The 16,913-nt window shown below is 44.0% G+C and overlaps 1 protein-coding gene across 1 annotated transcript in view; it reads left to right on the top strand.

The window, feature by feature from the left end:
• Positions 1-16,913, top strand: part of LOC118356902 — a 93,897-nt gene that overhangs the window by 26,054 nt on the left and 50,930 nt on the right. The window lies entirely within an intron of this gene.

Here is a 16,913-nt window from a genome sequence, read left to right as displayed (position 1 = left end):
CTTACCGCTGGGGTAGGGGTTCGTTCACTGAAGGCTTTGTGCATCAGGCTGAGGGCTGAATGTTGAGAGTCACAGAGGGGTGTTCAGAGAATGACATGATGAAAGCTGAGGTTTTAGAGCATCATTCCTGGCAGCGGCATGCAAGAATGCGGGAGAAGGCAGAATTACGTGGTTGATGAAAGAGGAGGCTCTTTTTCATGTACTTGAACTTCTGCCTATTGGGATCCTGACTCCCATTATCATTGCTGGCAGGCACCTACTCTGTCCCTCCTCCTCTCGGTGGAATACACGAGTTCACGTCCACAAATCGCGTCTAAAACCACCATTTCAAAATTCAGAAAGCTCTGAAAGCTGAACTTTGTTTTTGGTAACTCATTTGACAGCCAGGCTTGAACCCTACCTATGCGTGCTGAGCGGCAAAATCTTGAACTCATCTTTCATGAGTGATTCATGGTCTATTGAGCCCCTTTTAGTGTGAATATTTATGTTTTGCTATGCCGAAATATTAATGGGTTTGGTGACAGGTATTAAATAATAGATGGTATATATATAATACCATCTTTCTAATATCTAAAAAATCCTGAATGTCATAATATGTGTTTTTAGATAAAGGATTGTTGTCTCTGCCCATAAGCAAGAAGGTTTGAATACTGCCAGAGAGTTTGCTCTAGGTAAAGGGTTGCACTTTTTAGGGATGAAAGGAAAATCCAACCCATGTTTCAGTGGACTATAGAGTTTTCCTACCTTTGTGGATGAGGCATTGATGAGAACTTGGAGCCACCCAGGACACATCTGTTAATTATATGAAGTTAGTGTCACAGAGAACAACCAGCATCTACTCTCACGAGACCAGTGATACTATGGTTATTGTTATTAATAATAATAATTTGCATGTATGTAATGCTTTTGAGTGTGTCCGATGCTTTTGGAAACGCTTTCTCCTTTAATTCTTGTAACAACCATGATGGATGGGTAGGTTGGCATTCCCAGTCTACAGCCAAGGACCCCAGGCTCAGAGCAGGCAGTCAGCTTGTTCGTGGTCGTTCAGGCAACAGAGGGCCCAGATTACGTCCCTCTGATTCTGAGATCTGTGGTCTTATTTTCAACACGTAATAACATTCTTGGTCGAAGAGTGCCAAACTTTTAAAGACACGTATCTGCTGCCAAGGGCCAGCACGATAAATTTCATCTTACGAGCCCACTCTAGTTCACTGGCTGTCGCTGAAGGACATGCTCAGTTGTGGATTTTGAGGCTGACTCCAGAATTCACGAGGACTTTGGTAATCCATCAGCCATGACTACTAAGGTGGAAGGCAGAAGCATGGCAGGTGGGTGTATTACCATCCATTTCTAAGAGCTGACTTTTCCTTTCTCCATTTCGTCATCAAAAGCATATCGATTCGCTGTGAACTGAGTGCCAGACACTGTACAATGGTGAGGCTATCTCCATGCAGGCTCAGCTGCTGTCCTCGGGGAACTCAGAAAAGTCCCTGCACTGCCCCAGTTGCATACTAAGAGTGATGTGTGATATATCAAGGCTACAGACCCACAAGCCTGAAGAGTGATTTGGATAAACAAACTGAAAATCGGGTGGCCCACACAGCCCTGACTTTAGAGGACAGTGTGGTTTGCAGTTACGGGGATGATGGCTAGGAGTTTGGACTTCAGAATCATTCAGGCCTATGTCCAAATCCCTCCTACCTGGGTAACACTAGGGGCAGGGCTTAGCCTACCTAAGCTTTAGTTTCTCTCTCTGCCCAAAAAAGAAAAAAATAATAATTGTTATTGCAGGGGCACCTGGGTGGCTCAGTTGGTTAAGCATCTACGTTCGGCTCAGGTCATGATCTCAGGGTCCTGGGATTGAGCCCCACATTGAGCTCCCTGCTCAGTGGGGAGCCTGCTTTTCCCTTCCCCCCTGCCTGCCACTCCCCCTGCTTGTGCTCTCTCTCCGTCAAATGATAAATAAGATCTTTTAAAAAATTGTTATTGCAGATGATTGTCATGATACTTAAGAGAAACTGAGGGTATTCCTAGCTACTATTTGCCAAGGCTTTTATGTGCCAGACATGTTTTAAAGCCATTATATGTGTTAACTCCCTGCATCTCCACTACAGCCCATGAGATAATGCATGGAAAGACCCATGCCTGGCAGATACTGAGCGCTCAGAATGAGGTTGTAATGGCCCCGGTGTTCTTGCTGCAGCCTCTCATGCTGTTTTTAGGAACTGACCTGGGACTGGTGACATGGATTCTGGTCCAATCTTTACCACTGGTTCTTTGTGATGTTGAACAAGTCACTCAACTTGTTTCTAGTTTCCTCTGTAAAAACAGAAGCTTGGATTAGATGAGAGGCTAGAACCTGGGGATCTTTTCAGGAACACAGATGCCTGGGCTTTATTCCCTAAGAAGTCTGATTTGATAGGTCTGAAGCCAGGCCTCTGACTCTGTGTTGTTTTGAACTTAGTAATGAAAATGTCCAAACCAACGCAAGTACCCATCACCAGTTTCAACAGCCTTCAGTGTTGGCTCATAGTTGTTTCATCTCTCCCATGTGAGGTATTCTCCGACTGCCCCTCCGGGTGCACTCCACCATCCTCTTGGCGTCCGGTGGATGGGCTCCAAGCCTGCACTCATCAGCTTCCCAAGCCCTCTGGCTCCCAGTAATTTCCAGCAGGGACTGGGAAGTTGGGGGAAAGCAAGGCTGGTCCATGTATCTCCCTGGCTCTCTCCCTCCTGGCAGGTTGGCAGGGACTATGTGTTCCTCCCCTCCAGCTACAACTCATGGCAGCCTGACCTCTCTGTCACTACACCCCTATCTGCAGGTGCTTGTCCACTCCCTGCCCTTGCCACTGTGCCCAGAGCCTTCCCTGCCATTGCTTGCTCCATCGCTTACTGGTTTCCCTAGACCTGGGACACATCCTTATAAACAGTAAATGCTCCCTCCCCAATTACCTTCTTTGCTTGTGCCATTATTTCCTGGGGGGGGGGGGGCACCTGATACACCAGCTCCTCTTTTTATTTATGCCTGAATATTCTAAAGCAAATCACCATGCATCTCCAATAATGCTACCACCACAGTCAGCAAAGCAATAACTCTTTAACATCTTCTATGAGCAGGCAGCTATATATTTCAAATGCCCCTTGGGTATCTCAGTTAGGTTTGAGAATCACTGGAGTAGCCCCTCTAGGAGGGTCTTTCCAACTCAAATAATCTGCTTCTTGAATATGCAAGGACGATCCCAGTTTATAGATTAGAGTCAGTCTCCACCTGGTGGCAGGAAAACTCATCAGGACTGTGGGCTGGTTAGTTGGAACCTCATCCTTGTAGGTGAGGCGACGTCACCAAGGACACTGCCCTGGGACACTTAGGAAAGTGGTTTGTACACCTAGATGTGGCCGTACCAATAGACCGAACGGTCAGATGGACACTGAACTCAACGTTCTACCCACGTATGTATTTTCCTCCAGGACAGGATAAGATGCCCATAGGACCAAAAAGACAAGTCTTTATTGCAGCGCCACCATGGGAGCAGGCCTCCCCTCACTCTCTCAAAAGAAATCTCTCCTACTACTTATCCTAGGGAGTAATTCCCCCCCCCCCTTTTTTTTTGAGTCTCACCTTAGATCACACTTGTAATTACACATATTTCCGCCTTTGAATATTTGATTAGCTTTTTCAGGTTTCAGATCAAAAAAAACATCCATTAGCCACACTCCTTGGGCCTCTCCCAGGAAGAGGCAAGTGGCGGAACCTCTCCAGCTGGAGAGGCGGTGGGTTGGCGGGGTGGGACGGCCGGGCTCAGATCCGCAGCTGAGTCTTACACCTCTGCCCTGAGTCTTGGCGATTCAGAGTCTCTCTGTGAGTTTCAAGATCCCATATCAGCCTCACCGTACTAGATTATAATCCCAAATGAAGAGCTTGGCCAGGAAAATTCCATTCCGATTTCCAGCAGCCTAAGTTGGCTGCGGATCCCAGTGCCTCAAGTCTTAAAGACCGTCGCCAGGGCCATCCGACTGGGTATTTGGGGGGTCTGTTCCAGGAAACGTTTTCCACGATCGCTTCTACACAATCACGCTTTCCATGGAGGCAGGTGACTCTTGTTACCTCGTTTCCAAAGCAAACTCTTCAGGGACTCAGCAGTGAAAACCTAGCTGACCCACAGAGCCCTGCCTGGCCGCCCAGTCATCCCACCGTGCAGTTACCCCCAGAGGACAGCCTGGGCCGGCCATACAGACTGTGGCATGTAGGTCCTCAAACAAGGAGCACAGGCAGGACTCAGGCTGCAGAGGGTTTTTCTGGGGAAAGGAGAAAGGATTCCCCCATCAGCTAAGAGCCATTGTGGTTGTTCCCTCCATCCCTCCCTTACTTCTTCACCCATAGCTTTGCAATTCACATTTCTACTCCCAGGGCTACAGGTGACTGGATCTGCTGAATAGTAGCAGACACGGGAGACAGGAAGGCTCCATGCCAAGAGCTGTAGCGTTGCAGGCTGCTAAGGGAGACCTCACACTTCAAACCTGCGCACACAGGATCCTTAAGCTTAAGAGGATGTGCAGAAAGAAGCAGAAGCAACAATTACTTCAGGAAAACCCCTCCTGGTGAGCCAGGACCCGAGCCGGCTGCCTGCTCCAGGCTGATGAGAGTTAGGGGAAGCTTCTATGGTGCAGATTCCAGAAAGCACACCTCAAAGATCCTGATTCAGGAGGCCTGGCTGAACCTGGGGAATTTTCATTTTTAATAAGCCCTCTCCCCTGTGGCCAGGAGTTGCAGGAAAGCAGCTCAAGGCCTTCCATCGTGTCCTGGTGGTCGGCTTGGACTTTAGAAGTTGACTTTTAAAAAAGCCCTTGAATTTGCTGTGCAAGTCAGAATGATGTACTGGGGGCAAGTTGTTTTTATACCCTGAGGCTGTGCCACTGGGGCATCAGACAGCTGGATCAATTAGGAAAAGTGATTGCTTTCCTTTAAGGAAACAGAAGGCCCCCATTAAAATGCAAACATTAGCTGAGCGACCAGTGGTGCTAGCAACCCCAGGATGCAGTCAGAGGCAGGGAGGGGCAAACATTTAATGGTTAGGAATGCTGCTTTTGCTGAATTGGAGCATCCTTTAAAACAGCCCAGAGGCTGCTTCCTCCAAGAAGCCTCTCTTGCCCTTGACCTCCCCCTTCACCCAGGCTCGGGAAAGGCCCTCTGCTGGGCCCCTGGCATAGCTCTCTCTCATATTCTATTGTAACTGCCCATTAATGTGACCTCTGCATCAGTGGGACTCACTTTTATGCTCATTAGAATTACCTGGAATCTCTCTAAGGTCCTATAGTGCCCTGGCCTCAACTCAGGTCAGTTAAATTACTCTTTGGGAAGGGGTAGGACTTGGGCATCAAGAGTCCTTAAAATTCTATAATGCATTTAAGTGAATCTATAATGCATCTAAGGTTCAAAACCAATGCTCCAGATGGTGAGCGCCTTGAGGGCCTCAAATGTATGTGCAGAAATGTCTGCTTATGACCCTACTGCATGTAGGAAGGTGGGTTGTTGTATTCAGGGACTTCCAGAGCTGTGTCACCATCTGGGAGAACAGGCTGTGCAGAGATGTTGGGGAGTGTGGCTCTTGGACACTAAGGGGGGCCCCAAGCAGGCACGGAAATCAGAGGCTGGGGTGTGAGGGGCTGAGAACAAACTCCAGCCACTCTGAGGTCTGCCTGGGACTACCCTGGGGAGTGCGGGACAGGGAGTATCCAGTCAACTGGGCTGTGACCACATCCAGCTCATTCAGACATCTTTGAACCTCTCCAGCTTGGGATGCTTTCAAAGGAAGTGTGTCATAAATGATCAGTAGCTCTGACAGGCTTTTAGACAACTCTTCTACTCTCTAAGAGACAGCAACAGGGTCTTGAAGTCCTGGCAGATGGAAGATATGCTCACAGCTCACTGTCCTGGCCACACACGCTAGACTTGCTTGGGGACAGTGGGAGATGACAAGTGAGTTTTGTCCCTGAAAGAACATGTAGGGCCTCCAAGAGCCCTTTCTTTTTATTTTTTTTTTAGAAGTCACTTTCATATGTTTTTTTTACTTAAATTCAATTAATTAACATATAATATGTTATTGGTTTCAGAGGTAGAGGTCAGTGATTCATCAGTCTTATATAATACCCAGTGCTCATTACATCACATGCCCTCCCCAATGTCCATCACTCAGTTACCCCATCCCCCTACCCTGCCTCCCCTCCATCAACCCTCAGTTTGTTTCATATGATTAAGAGTCTCTTATGGTTTGTCTCCCTCTCTGGTTTCGTCTTGTTTTATTTTTTTTCCTCTTTTCCCCTATGATCCTCTGTTTTGTTTCTTAATTTCCACATATGAGTGAGATCATATGATAATGGTCTTTCTCTGACTGATTTTGCTTAGCATAATCCATGTCATTTTAAGTGGAAAGTTCTTTTGTTTTGTTTTGTTTTGTTTTGAGCCCTTTCTAATCAATCCTCTTCAAACCTGCTTTCTTCCTGAGCCCTCAATAGTTGAATCTTCTTTCTTGGTAAGAAAATTTGAAAATTAGCTGAGAAATTAACCAGCTTATTTTCCTGTGGGCCTAAACCTCGAAAACAAGCTATTTTTTCCACTATTCTTCTCTGAAGAGGACAAGCTTGTCTTTGTGACATGAAACCTCATGTTGCCCTTGTCCCAGAGGACTGGTTAAAAAACAAAGAAACAAATCCTTCAGAAGTACAGAGTCAAGCTCTAGTTGGCAAAGGGCTGGACTGTCTACACTGGGGGGCACCTGACAGTTGGGGAGTTTGGATTTTCTGCAGCAAGGGCAACTGAGGGTTTGGGTTCAGTGAGTTGTGGCATCTCCTCTGGCTGCCACTTGAGCCCTGGGAGTGGCAGGACCCATGCGGGATGCAGTTGGGGGAGGGGGTGCTCTCCTCATCCCCGCCCTGAGCAATTTCTTCACAGATGGTGGCTTCTGAACCTTTTGAATCATTTTATTTTTTTTTAAGATTTTATTTATTTATTTGAGAGAGAGAATGAGATAGAGAGAGAGCATGAGAGGGGAGAGGGCCAGAGGGAGAAGCAGACTCCCTGCCGAGCAGGGAGCCCGATGCGGGACCCGATCCCAGGACTCCAGGATCATGACCTGAGCCGAAGGCCATCGCTTAACCGACTGAGCCACCCCGGCGCCCCCTTTTGAATCATTTTAGACTTTCTTTTTTTCACGTAATCTCTACACCCAGCGTGGGGCTTGAACTCACAACCCTAAGATCAAGACCTAAGCGGAGATCAAGAGTCAGACACTTAACTGAGCCACCCAGGTGCCCCTGAATCATTTTAGACTTTCAGTCTCAGTCAGACCCTGCAGGGAGAGGAGGTGGGGTAGGATGGGTGGGAGATCTCAAATTCTGTCTTGGGCATGTCTGTAAGGTACTGTGGTGGAGGGATGCAGTGACTACAGTTACTAACTTACGGACTTGAAAAAAAAAAAAAAACATTTATTTGAGAGAGAGAGAGAGAGAGCGTGCGCGCATGAGTAAGAGGGACAGAGGGAGAGGGAGGGAGATAGTCTCAAGTAGACTCCCTGCTGAACATGGAGCCCGATATGGGGCTTGATCCTAGGGCCCTGAGATCATGACCTGAGTCAAAACCAAGAGTCTGATGCTCGACCAACTGAGCCACCCAGGCGCCCCCAGGTTAGGGACTTTATATATACAAGTCATTTCATCCTCTTCACAGTCCTAGGAAGTTGGTGCTTATCACTCTTTTTTAGATTGAAGGAGCCTGAAGAAGAGAGAGGTTACGTGAGGGTTCGGGGTAACATAAGCAATAAAGGCAAGTAGCCATTTTGTTGTATAATCCTGGAGCTTTTCCTTTCTTTTCTTTCCTTTTTTTTTTTTTTTTTTGTGGTGACTGCGGTGGAGGTGGAGGCTAGGTGGGAGGGAAAGGGATGCGAGAGCCATTGGTCCAAATCCTGTTCCCTGGGGAAAGGAGAGGTTCTAGACTAATAAGCCCGGGGGGCTCCCAGGTGTAGAGATGAGAGTACAGAAGAGCGGGATGGGGACCTGAGGCAGGCAGCCAGTGGAAGAGGGAGCCGAGGCCTCGGGGTGTCGTGGAAGTGAAGGAAAGGAAGTGTTGTCAAGAAGAGGGGCAGGCCATTTTGTGTGAGGCTTCTGGACCACCAAGTAAGACGAGGTCTGAGGAGTGATTGCCTGGCATGGACGGAGGACACGGTGGTGTCCTCGACAAGAGCAGCTTCTCTGGAGGAGAAGGGATGAAGTCCACTTGTGGAGAGTAAGAGGTGAGGACGTGGTGTCAGGGAGGCGACTGAGCTGCGGGGGGCGGGGGGGGTGGCCTGGTCTCCTGGTGTTCTCTCCAGCCCCCCCCCTCAACAACTTCATTATATTCCCATGGACTCTGTAGAGCATTTTTTTTTTTTTTTTTGCCCACAAACAGGGTCGTGTCCCATTTGGTCAGTAACCGAGATACACCTGCAAAAAAGGACCGAGGAGGGAAAAGCGGGAAGCAAAATATTAAAAAATAATAATAATAGGATGACAAGAACAGGACTGGCACACAACAAAGATCAATGAAGCCAAAACTATCTGAGAAAACGTATCTCCCAATGAACCTCAGCCTCCAAGAAATCAATCAGCAGCTCTTGAAAAAATGTATCTCCTGTAAAAGTGTCGTTGGAACTTTCAGTGTCACAATATAAGTGCTGATGGCTGGGCACTGAATAGATGGCCCATTAATACCCATTGATGGGTTTATTGATTGGTGTGTCTGGTATAATTAGCCCCAAAGATCGTCAGTCAATGCAGCAGAGGGAGGTGATGGAGCAGATGCCGCTTGAACACGGAATGGAGAGACGGGCTCAGTGGCTGACTTGCTGTGTGGCCTGGATGCACCCCTGGACTCCTCAGAGGCTCAGTTTCCTCTCCTGTAAAATGGGAAGAGAACAGTTCCATATTTCCCAAAGGGATTTCCAGCAAACTTCAGTTCTGTGGAATGGTAGTGGGTACATTTTTTTCCCCACCAAAAATGTTACGTGGTTAGATTTGGGTTAACACAGACTTCAAACAACTTAAGCAAGATTTCTCAGAGCTTTTGGTATGCTGGACGTGGTGAATCTCTCAGAAGCAGAAGAGAGTATATGTTTGTTTATTCATTTGATCTGCATTGTGGAGCACAGAGCATATGCCAAGCACTCTTCTAGGTGCTGGGGACCTAGCAATGGCCAAAAGATTCAAGTCCCTCCTGTCAGAGTGTCTGCATTTCAGTGATGGGACACAAATAGACAATCAAGAGAGCTAATATGACAGATGGTGCTCAGTCCAGTGAAAAAACACAAGACTATTGCGGTGTGGGGGGTAGAAGGTGGTGCTGTTTTATAGAGAGGGGAGGTGAGACTTTTCCCTTTCCACGAAGGGGTCGTTTGAGCAGAGCCTGGTAGGAAGTCCAGGAGCAAGCTGTGCAGCTGTCCGGACTGAACTACATGTGAACGGGCCCTGAAGTGAGAGCACATTTGTCCTCGTCATGGAAAATGAATATGGCTGGGGGTGGGGCAGGGGGGTGGAGAGCAGGGACATGGTCAAGTCAACAAGAGCAGCCTTTCCTCTTCATATCTACATAGCCCCTGAGTTTGGATAACCAGAATTCATATTACTAGGGCTAACTGTGAGAGGTATATTGTGTTTTCCCAACTCACGTCATCAAGAAGGTGACCGTGTGTGTGTGCATGTGTGTGTCTGTGTGTGTGTGTGCGCGCGTGTGTGTGTCTGTGTGTGTCTCTGTGTGTGTGTGTGCGTGTGTGTCTCTGTGTGTGTCTGTGTGTGTGTTGTGATTCTCAGGATTAGCATCCCACTGGAATAGATTATTTCTGAGAGCAACACTAATGATAGGACATGGGATAACATGTGTAATGATGTTCGATACTGGCCAGTGGGGAAAAATGAATAACATGAATGATAAAATCATTTTAGAGAAATGCTATTTCATGGTTTGTTTTTTTTTCCCTGAAGACCAGATTGTGATTTATTTAGGAATGAGGTCACTAAATCAGAAAGCAAGGGGCCACCCCATTAAGCCCACGAGTGACTCCCTATATAACCTTGAGGAGTTAGTTGGCTTTTCTATGCCTAGGCTCCCTCATCTGCAAAATAAGAATTAGATTACTTCCTACTACAATGATCAGAGTGAAGATTGATGTAGTATATCAATATCTATTATACCAATATTGGTATAATAGGAATAAAGTACTTAGTAGAGTGCTGGGCATACAGTAAGTGCTCAGTAAATGCTACCTGGTATGAGAATTAACGTTACTAAACCAAAGGAATCTCCTAGGTGGTACCGACCAAAATACCCCCTTTATATGTGGAAAAGGATGACACTGAGATGATGTCAGATGCTGGGGTACCCTGAGTGCTTTCAAAGGGCTCAGTGGTGTGCTTCACGACTGTACTATGTTCGCCACCTACTGTGGTTGCCACCCCAGCTGCCTCCAGAGCATCTATTCCTCTGCTTTCACAGAGGGTAGCATCCCTTGCCATGTTCCGTGCCAGTTGCCTGGACGTGGGGCTCGTCATCCGGTCCGAGTGAACTCAGGGCACTCAGCTGGGTAGCTGGGAGAAAGGTAGCTGTCCTGGTCTCCACGGTGTGGAGGAGAAGCCATGCATCCCAGGAACCATACACAATTCTCTCTCAATCTTGCAGGGCAGCCAGCCTGGGTACGAAGCCAACACACAGAGGAAGTGAGAACCAAGAGAATGTCTGAGAAACGAAGCCTCATGCTCACTCCCCACTGACCTCTAGTTCAGCCCAATCCTGAAATCCCTCCATTGTGGACTTTCCTGGTCCAGGAGCTGATAAATTGCTTTATTTTAAAGCCATGGTAAATTGGATTTTTCTTTGACTTTACAGCCCAAAGCATCTTAACTGATAACCACAATTTATCTCATCAGATCTCCATGACAACCCTGTTGTAAGATGCTTTGATTCCCACTTTACAAACTCAGAACGGCTGACCTGCTGTTGACTAGTTAGAGACAGAAGTCTGGTAGAGTGGATTTGGGGTTCAAACAGTGGGGTTCCGGTACTAGGGCCATTATGTCCTGGCTGTTTCCTCATCTGTAAAATGAATATAGTTCTTTTTTAAAAAAATCTTTTCTCCCAAGGTTGATACGGGGAGCTGAATCAAGTAAGATCCCTTAGGAGGAAGATTTTACAACTGTAAATTGCTGTGCCAGTGTTCGCCATTCCTACAGCCAAAGCCCACCGCTCCAGCCTAGAAGTTCGGGGTCTTTCCTTATGTGTGTTTTTGCCTTAACCAGGTCTTGGCTCCAGCTTGCTCTCTGAGGCAGGTGAATACTCTGATTTCTTGTTTATACTGACAGTTAGCTTAGCAAATTCTTCCTTCATGACTAGTAAAGATCTAATATCATGTCAATATCAATATCAATATCACTAGTAAAGATCTAACATCTTACCCCACATGTTACAAATGGAGACTCACCTTTATGCTTTATTTATCGGTTGGTAGACTTGGAGCACTCATCCCTGCGTGCACACCCCTAAGTCCCCCGTTTCTTGGGTGCACAGGCCTCTACCATTTTCCATGATTGGTTGGTAGGTTTTCCATGTCCCGTTAGCCTCCCAAATGTATATTTTGCATCCTATGCCTTCAGAGATTAAAAGGATAAACATATATCATTGTGCAATGTTCTCTTGTTAGGGATTACTTTGAGGTAAAAGTCCCTGTAGTTATTTAGGGTAATGGAAGTGTAAAACTGTTTATAATTCAGGTAAGAGGGTGGAAATTTGTCCTTACCATGAATATACTGGACTGCTTTGCCTAAATGATTCAGAGTTGATTTCCCAAATATATTAAGCATGAGTTAGAAGAATTGTGTTCATCTTTGTACTGTTCATGTTAGAATAAAGTGCTTGTCAAGGAAGACCCTAGTTTGATAAGCACAGTATACAAGGGAAAAAATGAAATAGATTTATTCTTGTTATTCAGGGAGTATGTGGTTTATTATAAACACTTTACTTCTGACCATGGAGAAAATAATTTATCTGCCAAGTCTTTTCCTTTCATTTGCCTTGAATATAAAGATTAACTGATGGTTTAACAATCTTGTTCAGGCCATATTTATGTAGGGTAGCCATTCTCACTCAAATAACTCCCAGTATTTAAGTTGTAGCATTATTCATAAAGATATGATGGTAAGACCTTCCGCCATAGAAGTGAGATATTATCTCCTATTAACAACTTGAAAGGAATGTGAGCAGGAATTTCTTTTGTATTAATTTACATGGAAACGGAAAGTGGCAACCACCACAAATTGGAAAAATGCATTTTGGAAATCACACTGACTTCATTTGAACCTGTCAGATGCCCATGTGTATGGGGGTATGTTTAGAGTGATGATCTGTGGCTCACTGTGGTTACCCCTGCCCCCCAGGGCAAAACTAAGCAGTGGATGTGACTTGTTCTCTTCCCTTTGATCAAAGACCCTTAAAATATATTCAAGGTTTGTAGCAATGTCCTTGCAGTAGAAGGCAACCTGTTCATGTTTTCTTCATCAGTGTCAACCGTGGCGTTCCAAGGAAGAAGAAATATAATCCAGGTTCAAGGACAACCACCATTTAGAAATGCCTTCATCTCTGAAAGAAAACCAGTGTCTCTCAGTTTTGTTTACAAAATGCTTAAGTAATTTTTCTCTGCTGCTGGAAAAAAAAACAAAAAACAAAAAACCACCCCACAGCTGGAACCACTTACAACATAGGTTTGATTGTTTTTTTGCAAATTGAACGATTAATTCAGGCAAACAACCAAAGATTTAATTTAATTTTAAATTGAAAGGGACGGACAGCCATGCTGGTTGAATTCCTCACTTGGCAGGACTTTGGGGCCATGGCAATTAGTTTAGACAATATTGTGACTCTACCAAGTCCATACTGGGAGGCGGGTCAAGATTTTTAAAAAATGTTTTAATATCACTAGCCTGTCTCTCTTTTTATTAATGTTTTCCTTGCTTTAAAATAGAGGACTTGGGATCATCTTAATCCTCTTTCTCTACCCCAGGGGTCTATGACTTTGTCATTACATTTCACTGCCACCCCAGGATGACAAGTGAAGTGATCAAAAATTGTTGGTAACCATGGACGGGAATTCTTAGGATTTGGGTTAAACTTCCTGCAGTTGGCCCCAACATAGACACACAGCAGGTTTGGTCAACTTTTCTGCGTTCAGACATTTCCGTGGCAAAGCTGGACTTTGCATGAGCCGTGGAAGGACACACTTACTAGAAACGTGAGCCCGAACCATCCCAAGGGTCAGGCTAAGGATGACCCAGGTAGTGAAGTTATACATGTGCTTCCACCTTTATCCAGCAGCTCTTTGTAAAGGAAGCCAGGATCCCAGCTGCAGGTGTTTCTGCAATGTACTTGCACCTGATTACAAAACCTAGTTGGACAGTGAGGCAGAGAACAGTTAGCAAGAAGAAAGATAACACCATTAAGGAAACTCTGAGAGTTTCCTTCTCTCAGGGAAAAGAACTGAATTGCATAGAATGCATGGGATTCTAGAACTTTCAATGGTGTCTTTCCATTATTCTAGAACTTTTATGTCTTAACAGGTCTGGCTGCTTAAAATGGTACTGGGATTTCACCTCCTGGCTTTGGTCTTTGTTGCCTCTGTCCCTCCTCCCCGTGTACCTCCCCCTCCATAACCCGCCACCTTGCTCCTTTCCTTCCTTCATAAAATAAATCTTCTAGAATACTGACATCTTTCTGTCATCTCCTCACAGAAATAGATCCAAATGAATACATGTTGCTTAATGAATGTATTTCTAAAAACAGACTTAGGCGGTGCTAGACGTGTCACAATGCAATACCCCTTTCTCCTGAATTCCCACATCCTCTCCTTGACTGGACAAGTCACACCCAACCTTCCAGTTCCAAATAAATAACCTTTCCATGAACTTTCTGCCTCCATTTCGTCACTGTGTGATGATGACTCCCTCCTCTGAAAATCCACACCACCTGCAGGTTATTCCTTGTACACTGCCTGTTGGCAATTTTTTCTCCAAAACTTTGTTTCATTACACAAGTAATATAGGATAACATGCAGGATATAGGATAATAATGAGATAATGCAGAAACCAAAATGGACAAAGACTCCTTTACACCCGGAAGAAATAACTTGAGAGCTCTGGAGATACCTTTTAGCTACATACACCCAAATTCATGCCTATCTACAAATGTAGACATAGGTTATTTTATATACACTTACATGAAATCATACTTGCATATCTTTTAACACCCTTCTTAAGATATAACTCATGTAACATCCTCTTCTGTTTTTAACCATATAAGGATAATCCACATCTTCATCAACACTTGTTATTATCTGTCTTCTGGATGATAGCCATTTTAGTGGGTGTGAAGCAGTACCACTTTGTGGTTTTGATTTACACTTTCCTAGAGGCTAATGAAATACTGGGCCTTCTTTCATGTGCTTCTTGGCCATGTGTATCCTCTCTTTGGATCCTTTGTCCATTCTTTTGATTGGGTTATTTATCTTTTTATTATTGAGCTCTAAGAGCTCCTTATATATTCTGGATACAAGTCGCTTGTAGCAAATATTTTCTTCAATTTTATGAGTTCTCTTTTTCTTTCCTGATGGTGTCCTTTGAAGCATAAGTTTTTAGTTGTAGTGAAGTCCACTTCACCTTTCGTCTTTTGTCACCTGCTTTTGGTGTCCTATCTAAGGAGGCTTTGCCTAATGTAAGCTCATGCAAGTTTCCTTCATTATTTTCTTCATGTTTCATAGCTTTGGCTCTTCCATTTAGGTCTGTAAATCCATTTGTGCTGATTTTTTGTGTATGGCATAATGAAAAGGTCCACCTCCATTCTTTCTCATGCAGGTATCTAGTTGTTCCAATATTTTTTGTAGAGACTATTTTTTTCCTCTTTAATTTTTCTCTTTAATTATCTTGGCACCCTTGTCCAAAATCACTTAGCCACAGACATAAGCGTTTATTTCTGGACGCTACTGTATTCCATTGGTCTATATGTCTTTGCTTATGCCAGTACCAAGCTATCCTGATTACTATAATTTTGTAGTAAGTTTTGAAATTAACTGTGAGTCCTTTTTCAAAAGTGTTTTGACTATTCTGAGTGTCTTGCATTTCCCTTATGAATGTTGGAATCAGCTTGTCATTTTCTGCAAAAAAAGACAGCTGGGATTTTGATAGGGATCTACATATTTGTCATCACTTGCTTTTGACTCGACTTGATGAATTGTGTTTACATACGTAAAAAAAAAAAAAGACATCCTTGCATACATGCAGAAAATCAACATGTGAGAATTTTGACTCTGTGACCATCACTTGGATCAAGATATAGAATATTCGCAGCACCTTAGAAGGCTCCCTAAAGCCCCTTTCCAGTCCCTACTGTTCTGTGAAAGTAGCCACTGTGCTGACATCTGTCAACATTTATCAGTTTCCCCTCCCTTAAACTTCCTATAAACTGAATTATTTAGTGTATACTCTATTGTGAGTGACTTCTTTTACTTAAATATCCATGTTGTTGTTTGTATCCTTTTTTTTTTTTTTTGCTTTTATTGCTAAGTATTATTCCATTGTTTATCCATTCATCAACTGGAAGACATTTTGTTTGTTTCCATTTGGGGGCTATTATGAATAAAGCTGCTATAAACCTGCATGTCACTGGGTGTGGACATATTTCTGTTTGAAGCACTCATTTCTGTTAGGTATATATTTGGGAGAGAATTTGATGGATCATAGGTTAGGTAAATGTTTTGCCTTGGAAGATGCTATCAAACAGTTTTTTTTGAAGTTACTGCACCAGCTGACCTTCCCACCCGCAGGGAATGAGCCTACCAGTTTTTTACATCCTCACCAGCACTTAGTATCAATTGGTGGCATTCTGCTTCATGGGTGGTGACAATTTACATTTCCCTGATGACTATAGATGTTTAAGCATGTTTTCATAAGTTGTGGCCATTTGTATAATCATTTTGGCGAAGTGCCTGTTACAGTCTTTTGGCAATTGTCTTAAATTGGGTTGTCTTTTTCTTTTTGGTTTGTAGGAGCTCTTTATATATTCTTGATTCAAGTCCTTTGCCACATATACATATTATAAATATTTTGTCACAGTCTGTGGTTTGCCTTTTTACTCTCTTATTATTGTCTTTTTAATGTAATTTTAAAAAGTGAGATATAATTAACATACCATAAAATTCATCTGTTTAAAGTATATAACTCAGTGTTTTTCACCACACTGACAAAGTTTTGCAACCATCACCACTATTTAAATCCAAATTATTTTCATCGCCCCAAGAGGAAATCCTATATCCATTATTCCCTCCTTCCCCTAGACCCTAGCAGCTACTAATCTACTCTCAGTCTTTATGGATTTGCCTATTCTGGGTGTTTCATATAAATGGAATCATACAATATATGGCCTTTTGTGACTGACTTCTTTCACTTAGCATATGTTTTTGAGGTTCATCCATGTTGTAGCATGTATTCGAATTCCATTCATTTTTTATTATTAAGTAATATTCCATTTTATGGATATACCATATTTGATTTGTCCATTCATCAACTGCTAGACTTGTGGGTTCTTTTAATGTTGTTTTTTGATGAATAGAAGTTCTTGATTTTAATGAAGTTCAGTTGCTCATCTTTTCTTTTATGGGTTGTGCTTTATTGAGATCTATTTAAGAAATACTTGTCTACTTCTGCGACTTACTGTTTAAACACTGTCAGTGTCCTGGAAGTCTACCCACATTGGGATATGGAGGTTTATTTCATTCTTTCTACTGACTCCTTGTAGCAGCTTCTCCATTGCTGGATATTTGGATAATTTTCAGGGTATTAAAGCAATGCTG

The sequence above is a fragment of the Zalophus californianus genome, chromosome 1 (genome assembly GCF_009762305.2).
Source record: "Zalophus californianus isolate mZalCal1 chromosome 1, mZalCal1.pri.v2, whole genome shotgun sequence".
Lineage (NCBI taxonomy): Eukaryota > Metazoa > Chordata > Mammalia > Carnivora > Otariidae > Zalophus > Zalophus californianus.
The sequence above is the reverse complement of the archived record's forward strand: the minus strand, read 5'-3'. Positions and strand labels throughout refer to the sequence as shown.